This window comes from Podarcis cretensis, assembly GCF_951804945.1.
Source record: "Podarcis cretensis genome assembly, chromosome: 13".
Taxonomy (NCBI): Eukaryota; Metazoa; Chordata; class Lepidosauria; order Squamata; family Lacertidae; genus Podarcis; species Podarcis cretensis.
The window spans coordinates 26,386,037-26,393,663 of NC_137182.1; the positions used below are offsets into that span (position 1 = coordinate 26,386,037).

At 47.4% G+C, this 7,627-nt stretch overlaps 1 long non-coding RNA gene across 1 annotated transcript; it reads right to left on the reverse strand.

Moving 5' to 3' along the window:
• Positions 1-804: 804 nt before the first annotated feature.
• Positions 805-7,270, reverse strand: LOC307200366. The gene is made up of 3 exons (XR_013832382.1): positions 6,932-7,270; positions 3,095-3,165; positions 805-867 (listed from the first exon to the last, which is right to left on the reverse strand). It is a non-coding gene; the product is annotated as an uncharacterized lncRNA (long non-coding RNA).
• Between the last annotated feature and the right edge of the window lie 357 nt (positions 7,271-7,627).

Here is a 7,627-nt window from a genome sequence, read left to right on the forward strand (position 1 = left end):
CTTTCTGACTGCTAGGTTGGCAGGAGCAGGGACCGAGCAACAGGAGCTCACCCCGTCGCGGGGATTAAAACTGCCAACCTTCTGATCAGCAAGTCCTAGGCTCTGTGGTTTAACCCACAGCGCCACCCGTGTCCCTAAATAAAAGAGTAAAAAGGTAAAGGTACCCCTGCCCGTATGGGCCAGTCGTGTCCGACTCTGGGGTTGCGCACCCATCTCGCTTAAGAGGCCGGGGGCCAGCGCTGTCCGAAGACACTTCCGGGTCACATGGCCAGCGTGACAAGCTGCATCTGGTGAGCCAGCGCAGCACACGGAAACACCGTTTACCTTCCTGCTAGTAAGCGGTCCCTGATTATCTACTTGCACCCAGGGGTGCTTTCGAACTGCTAGGTTGGCAGGCGCTGGGACCGAGCAGCGGGAGCGCACCCCGCCGTGGGGATTCGAACCACTGACCTGATGATTGGCAAGTCCTAGGCGCTGAGGTTTTACCCACAGCGCCACCCGTGTCCCTACAAATAAAAGAGTAGATTGTTACTAAACAATGAAATAGATTAAAAGCTGTGATTCCCGAGCAATGAGAGAAATGCACTCTGCACATGATCAGAAGCACAGAATGTTGGCCGGGTGCCATTGATTCCTGCTGCTCAACAGCAGATGTTTAGGATGGATCATTACTTGCGGAGCGAAGTCGGGAGAGGCAGCTGACTGTGGCAGTCAATCATGGAGCCCTTTGGCTAGCTTGCTTGGCAGGTAAGACACGGTTCATCTTCCCCTTGCTGCTTGCACTTCCTCAGGAGTTATAAATTTTGCCAGCTGCAGCAGCTGATGGTGGAATCGTGGGAATGAGGAGAGAGATGAGATTCTCCAGTTCTGCCAAGCAAGGGGAGGGAGAGAAAAAAAGAGAAACCAAAGCATTTTGGCTGGGCTTGTCCTATAAATATCATGGTTATTGTTCCTACAAATATAGAGCGACTCTCCTGCACTAAATCTTGTGGGACAGAAGCTGAAGTCAACTCTTTTGCTGATTTGCAGCTCCAGAGGGTATCGCTGGAACCTCAGAAGCAGCATAGCATGTGATGCCAAGAGGAAGCGCAAGCAATCGCGCCAGGGCAGTCTTCTCTTGGAGGTTGCCCTCTTGCCCAACAGACCTCCCCCAGCAGAGAGCAGCTGAAATGGTATACATGGAGACAGCCTTACCAGAAAGCTTGTGCGTGCGTGTGTGTGTGTGTGCGCGCGCGCGCATGCAAAAATCTAAATCTATTAAATGGTTTAGAGATTTCTCATAGGAAATCTCTCTCTCTCTCTCTTTGTGAGTCGAGGACCCGCCACCTGCATAGGAGTATAGTAAGACACAAAGACACATTATTTTAGGTTAATGGGCAAAATTAGGCCACAATTTTTATTGGTTACAGCATGTGAGTAGTATTGGCTTAGGCATTGGATGAAACAGCAATACCAGACTCCACCCCGCACAGCCAGGAGTCATATCAGGGTTAACAACCAATGGGAGGAGCTTGTTGATGCAAATACAACTGGAAGCTCCCCCATGACATCACCAGGGGTTGTGCCATGGCCCTTGCCACCAGCAGGGCATTGGACAGGATCCACGACCACTGGATTCCTTTAATGGAATATCCAAAAGAGGAGGGGTAGATGATGGCGCATACCCAATCCTCCAACACAGCACACATATTCCAGCCGAACACGCCCCCCTGCCCCAGCGGGAAGCTGTTCCCGCTCACAACCCCTCCCCTCTGGGAGGAGGAGAGGCCCTGTAAGACTGTTGTCACACTGCAGTTCACTTTACCACCACAGTATCACCACAGATTTCCTAGTGCTGCTTCGCCATTGCAGCTGCATTGGACACTGATGAGAAGGGAGAGTGTGGAGGGAGATGCAGACAGAGACAGAGGCCCAAGTGATGAAGGAACTGTAAGGACAGGCTTTGCAGCTCCCTAGCTGTTTGGCTCTATCACCACCTGCCTCCTCCTTGCCTTCCACTGCTGAGGCCAAAATGGTCTTGTTGGTGTGAGGTGGGCAGTATGAACAGGAGGGGTGGGAGGAACAGGAAACTGCAATCAAACCGAGCAGGATTCAGACTGGTTCAGGGAGGGGTGTGCATCAGAGTCGCCGTGAAAGACTTTTCTCCCAATGTTTTGGCAGGGGTTTCCATGCAGGCTTCCATTGAATCCTCTGCTAAAAGAATAGAAGGAAATCCATTTTAGTAAGAGATGTCAATGTTCATCCCTTTCTGTTTCAGGAAGGAGTTTGCATGGAACCCCCGTTACGATGGAGGCATCGTTTGAGCAGCAGGTCGTAGGTAGGAAGCTACCATTATGTGGTGCACCAATATGCAAATAGGTACTAATGAGACTGGAGAAGGGAGATCCTCAGGCCTGGAGGTGAAATTCTCTCTCTCTCTCTCTCTCTCTCTCTCTCTCTCGTCCTTGAGACTCTCTCCAGGTCACACCCCATTTTCACACACACAATTTTTTTTATTAAATTTTCTGTTTAACAATACTCATTTAAACATTCTTAAAATATCAATAGCTTCCCTTCTTCTCTTTCTATGGTTCATTTTGCATATCATAAATCCCTGCATATTTTACAAAAACTATGCCATTCAGTATTCCATTATTGCATCCATCATAACTTACTTACACTGTTGAATTTATCTTAACGCTGCCAGCGTTTTCAGGTGTACACAACCCCCCTCCCATATATTCAATAAACGTTTTCCAATCTTCTCTAAACCTATGTTCTTCTTGTTCTCTTATTCTATATGGTAAATCTGCAAGCTGCGCATATTCTGTCAGCTTAGGTTGTCATTCTTCTTCAGTTGGGACCTCACTCGTTCTCCATTTTCGGGGCTAACAAAACACGGGCTGCTCCCCCCCCCCGCCATCATTCTGAATTTCACCTCCTGATTCAAAGGCTCCTCCTTCTTCCCCCGTTTGGCCTCAGGGATTGTGCTGCATTCATGACGCCATCCTCTAAGAGCTTTTTGCTCTCGCCACTCATTTTTATGGGTCTATCTTGCACACACGAACACACACACACACACACACACCAGGTATCTTGTGCCCTTCCCACTTACTTGCACTCCGAGGAACCAGAGGTGTCCACGCTCTTTCTCATTGTGCCCTTGATCTCTGCAGCCAGGGAATCCTGCAATTCAATAAGTCACAGTGGGCAGGTGGTCTTTCGCTAGTAAAAGATGCTCAGGGAATTCCCAGAATCATTTTCTTTTTCTCACCCGTTTCCCATTTTGGGGCTAACAAAACACGGGCTGCAGTAGTGGCATACATAAATAACCTTTTTCGACACCTAGGAATTTCAGTCTGAATTATCCTCAACAAATAGGACACTGGGGTTTTTTTTTTGGGGGGGGTACTTTTAAACATTTTTTTCAATTCACTATGGATTATTTCCCAATACTCTTTTACCCTTTTACAAGTCTACCACATGTGAAAGAATGTTCCCTCAACCTCTTTGCATCCTGTTTTCCTCAGGCCACTCCTCTGACAGGCCCTGCTTTCCCTATTTCTCAAGTGATTTTGCCTGGCTGGAATGTGCCCTTGAACTGTGGCAATATCTCTTGCTTGCATGGCTGGAGGTAGGGGTTGTGTGTGTGTGTGTGTACAGAAACTTCTAACTTTCGTGTAGCTAGAAGAGTAGAAAAGTAAGCGTCGCATCCATTGCTCAGCTTACTGTTGCCTCAGGCCCCTGCCCATGAAGTCCCCGGAAGGTTCCGCAGAAAAGAATGCTGCCTTTCAGCTGAAGCATTTACTACATTTCTAGCACAATTGATATAACCAAGTGGGCTGCAGAGCGAAAAGCGACGGGGACTGTACAAATGTGCCGTTTTACAGAAAGATGAGACAGGTAAGCGGCCTCCTCAGCTCTCAGCAACCTTGTGCCTGTTTCCCCCCGGAATCTTCCAGCGGGGCTTAATAATTGTCGATTGCATCCTGTCAACCCACATCTTCCTCAGCTTTCATCTGTCTCTCCTGCCTATTGCTTTGCTTGACATGGTGTCAGGTGGATCAGCTTGAAAGGCGTCCTTGGTCGTGCACCAGGGATGGAGCCGCAGCAGACTGTCTCAAACTGCTGTTTCGAAACACCTCCGCTTCTTTGCAGTCAAAGGCTCCCTCCTAACCATCCCTGCACCCTCCTACTTATTGAAGCGAGGGGTTCCTGCCAGCATACGGACCACAGGATGTTCACCTGCCTTTCATATGTTCCGGGTTTCCAGCCAACGAAGAAGAATTTCAGTCAACTAATTTGTCTTTTTCACCAACTGATTACTTTTAAATACATTTGCATGCTGGGAAAGCGTCAATATAAGTGCCATTTTCAGATAGCAAAAGGAAGTAGGGTGGTAACTAACTTACAATAAACAAAATCTGCCACTTATAGTTGTTGGGAGGTAAATGGTTCCTTCCCCCCCACCCTCCCCCCACCTTTTTCTATTTCCTGTTATAGGAAAAACACCAGACACCCAATATCCTCCAAAACACACACACACACACACCAGCCAGATTGATTAGAATTGGCCCTCTCCAACGCAGATGGAAGATCTGTTATTTTTAAAAGCTCTGTGACAGGCTGAAATTCAACAGGCAATGCTTTCCCAGGCATTGATTTCCCAGCTGCAGTGATTGGTGTGCTGCCTGTTGAATTCCTGCCTGTCATGCACCTGCCAAAGCACAAAGACATTTTTTTTTGAGGGGGGGAGAGAAGAGTGGCAATCTCTTTGCAGAGTCACGCAATACCTCTTCAATATTGTTTGTCCCTGGCTGATTCGGGGGAAAAGTTTCAGAGCAGCCCTGTTGCCTTCTACATTATCACAAATTTCAAACCAGCCACATCTGCCTCCCTCCACCCCATTGCCTTGCCTAGACAGTGCTCATCCTTTTCAATTCCAGGTCAATTACATCTCTCCTTGAGATTCTGCCTGCCAATCTCTTTCTCTCCACTATTTTCCTATCAAGGCATTTTTCTTCTTCTTCATTAGCTGCTGAGAATGAGATGCTCACTTCAACGAGGAGGAGGAGGTGTGGGGGAAGCAAAGGCATATTGAGGAGAGGGGACTTGAAATCATTTTTGCGGCTAGGAAAGGTGACTTTTAGCTATCCAGAAATAATAGTTTAACCACGGGACCCAACATGGCGGAAGCTCTGCTCTGATGAGTATAGTTAATACTAGAGCTGTGCTGAAAATTCCAAGACCGACGTTTTCAACTATTCATTAGGTGATTGGGGAGAAATTAAACTCTCCTGAAAAATCAGGGGAGGGGATTTTTCTGAAATGTTCACTTACCTTTACAAGGTAGTCCATGATCAGAAGAAACTTTTCATGTATGCGACAACAGCGGCTAGAATATTACTGGCCCCAAAATGGAAAAGCGATGAAATACCAACTGAAGAACAATGGCAAGAAAAACTGGCGGAATACGTGGCAATGGCAAAGCTAACTGAAGGATTAAGAGACAAAGACAATAAAGACTTTAAAAAAGAATGGGAACCATTTGTGCTGTATTTACAGAAACAATGTAAAGAACTGGACTCACTAGGAGGTTTTGTGTAAACACTTACAATGGACAAAATCAATATGGATATAGAAAATATATATTGATGTTAGAATGGTAAGAGGATAATAACATGCAAGTTAAGTTTAATTTCAAGAGTTAACAAAATAAGCAGGGAAATTTATATGTTAAAAAAACCAGAAGAGGAAGTTGAGGGAAGTCGTGGGGGGGGGATTAGAAAATGTACGTTATGTTATTGGACGCAGGTGGCGCTGTGGGTTAAAGCCTCAGCGCCTAGGACTTGCCGATCGAAAGGTTGGCGGTTCGAATCCCTGCGGCGGGGTGCGCTCCCACTGCTCGGTCCCAGCACCTGCCAACCTAGCAGTTCGAAAGCACCTTCGGGTGCAAATAGATAAATAGGGACCGCTTACCAGCGGGAAGGTAAACGGCGTTTCCGTGTGCGGCTCTGGCTTGCCAGAGCAGCAATGTCACGCTGGCCACGTGACCCAGAAGTGTCTCCGGACAGCGCTGGCCCCTGGCCTCTTGAGTGAGATGGGCGCACAACCCCAGAGTCTGTCAAGACTGGCCCGTACGGGCAGGGGTACCTTTACCTTTACCTTTTACTATGATATAAATGTAAAAGTAAATAAAAATCATTTAACCAAAACAAAAAACAAAAAACCCCACCAAGGTAGTCCATGATCTCCCATTTTTTCCTTGTTTGTTTCAACTTAAAAAAAAAAGATGTCCATAGCTGGTAACAGCAGCAAAAGACACTCTTTGCTGCTTCCCACGGGGTACAGTTCCTGGAAGGCTTAGGAAGTGCTGCCATCTCATCCCATCATTCCTAAGGCATTCTGGGAAGTGAAGCCACATGTGAGACTCCCTCTCCAGCTTTCCATCTGCTGAACTTATGGACAAGAGACTAGGGGGCCATCCACACTTTTGCTTATCCTCTGCCTAGAAAGCATGAGTCTGAGCAGTTCCCCACTTGAACTGCTCTTTCTAGGCATGCTTCTGAGCGGTCGTCCCCCTTGCCCGGCTCCTTTCCAAGGGAAGACCCACTCTTTAGCTCTGGCTCTAAATCAGAGTAAACATTAATCTGTGTAAAAACCCATATTGCCGCCCCGATTGAGTGCTAAAGAGCAGTTTCCCCCACCTTTGGGTGGGGGGAGGGAAACAGTGGGACAAAAGGAAGTGTGGATAAGCCCTCAATAAGTTAAGTGGCAACACACACACACCCCAAGTGAGATAAATTGATCCCCCCAATCCCCCAAAGGAGCAGAAAAGCAGTTACCATTTTTGCAAGGGGTGTATATTTTTGGGAAAGGGGGAGGGGGTGGTTTTGGCTCAGCCTTAGTTAATCTGCTGCCCATTTGTTCACCCAGGTTGCTTTTCGCTCACCTTGAAATTTGGTAGGGGCAGTGATTTGCAATTGGAACTGATGCTGCATTTCAGCTGAAGTTGCTCTTGGAGTGGTTCTGCTTCAGGACTCTGAACACACATTAAAGGAAGATGAAACAACTTCAGCAGGATTATTCTACTTAATTGTTACCTGGTATTTCTCTATCTTATCTTGCTTCCATCGTGGACCTCAAGGCTGTGAGTTCCCAGGCCGTCTCTCCTCAGACCTCCTTAGCATCATCTGGCTTAGGGCGGCGGGTGCTCTCAGAGACCATTTGCAAAATCTCCCGTTGTGCACAGGTTTCTGTATCTATAGGTATTCCAAGGCCATTTGGGTAGGTGAACAGGGTGGCCCCAGGGTGCTGCCTCACGCAGAACAGCAAGGCTGGCCAAGTTATTTCAGTACCTTGGACAGAAAAGCCCTCCTCTCCCTATCATATGCAAGGATCACGCAGATCATTTTGAGGAAGGGCTGTAGCTCTGTGGCAAACCATTTGCTTTGCATACAGGACGTCTAGGTGTGATCTGTGGCATTTCCAGGAAGGCCTGGAAAGACTCGAATGTGAAACCCTGGAGAGCCTCTGCTCATTGGTATAGAGAATACTCAGTTAGATATACCAATGATCAGCCTCAGGGTCAGGTAATTTCCTATGGTCCTAATTTGCCTGAAGCAGTTGGATCTGGCAGTAGAGCACA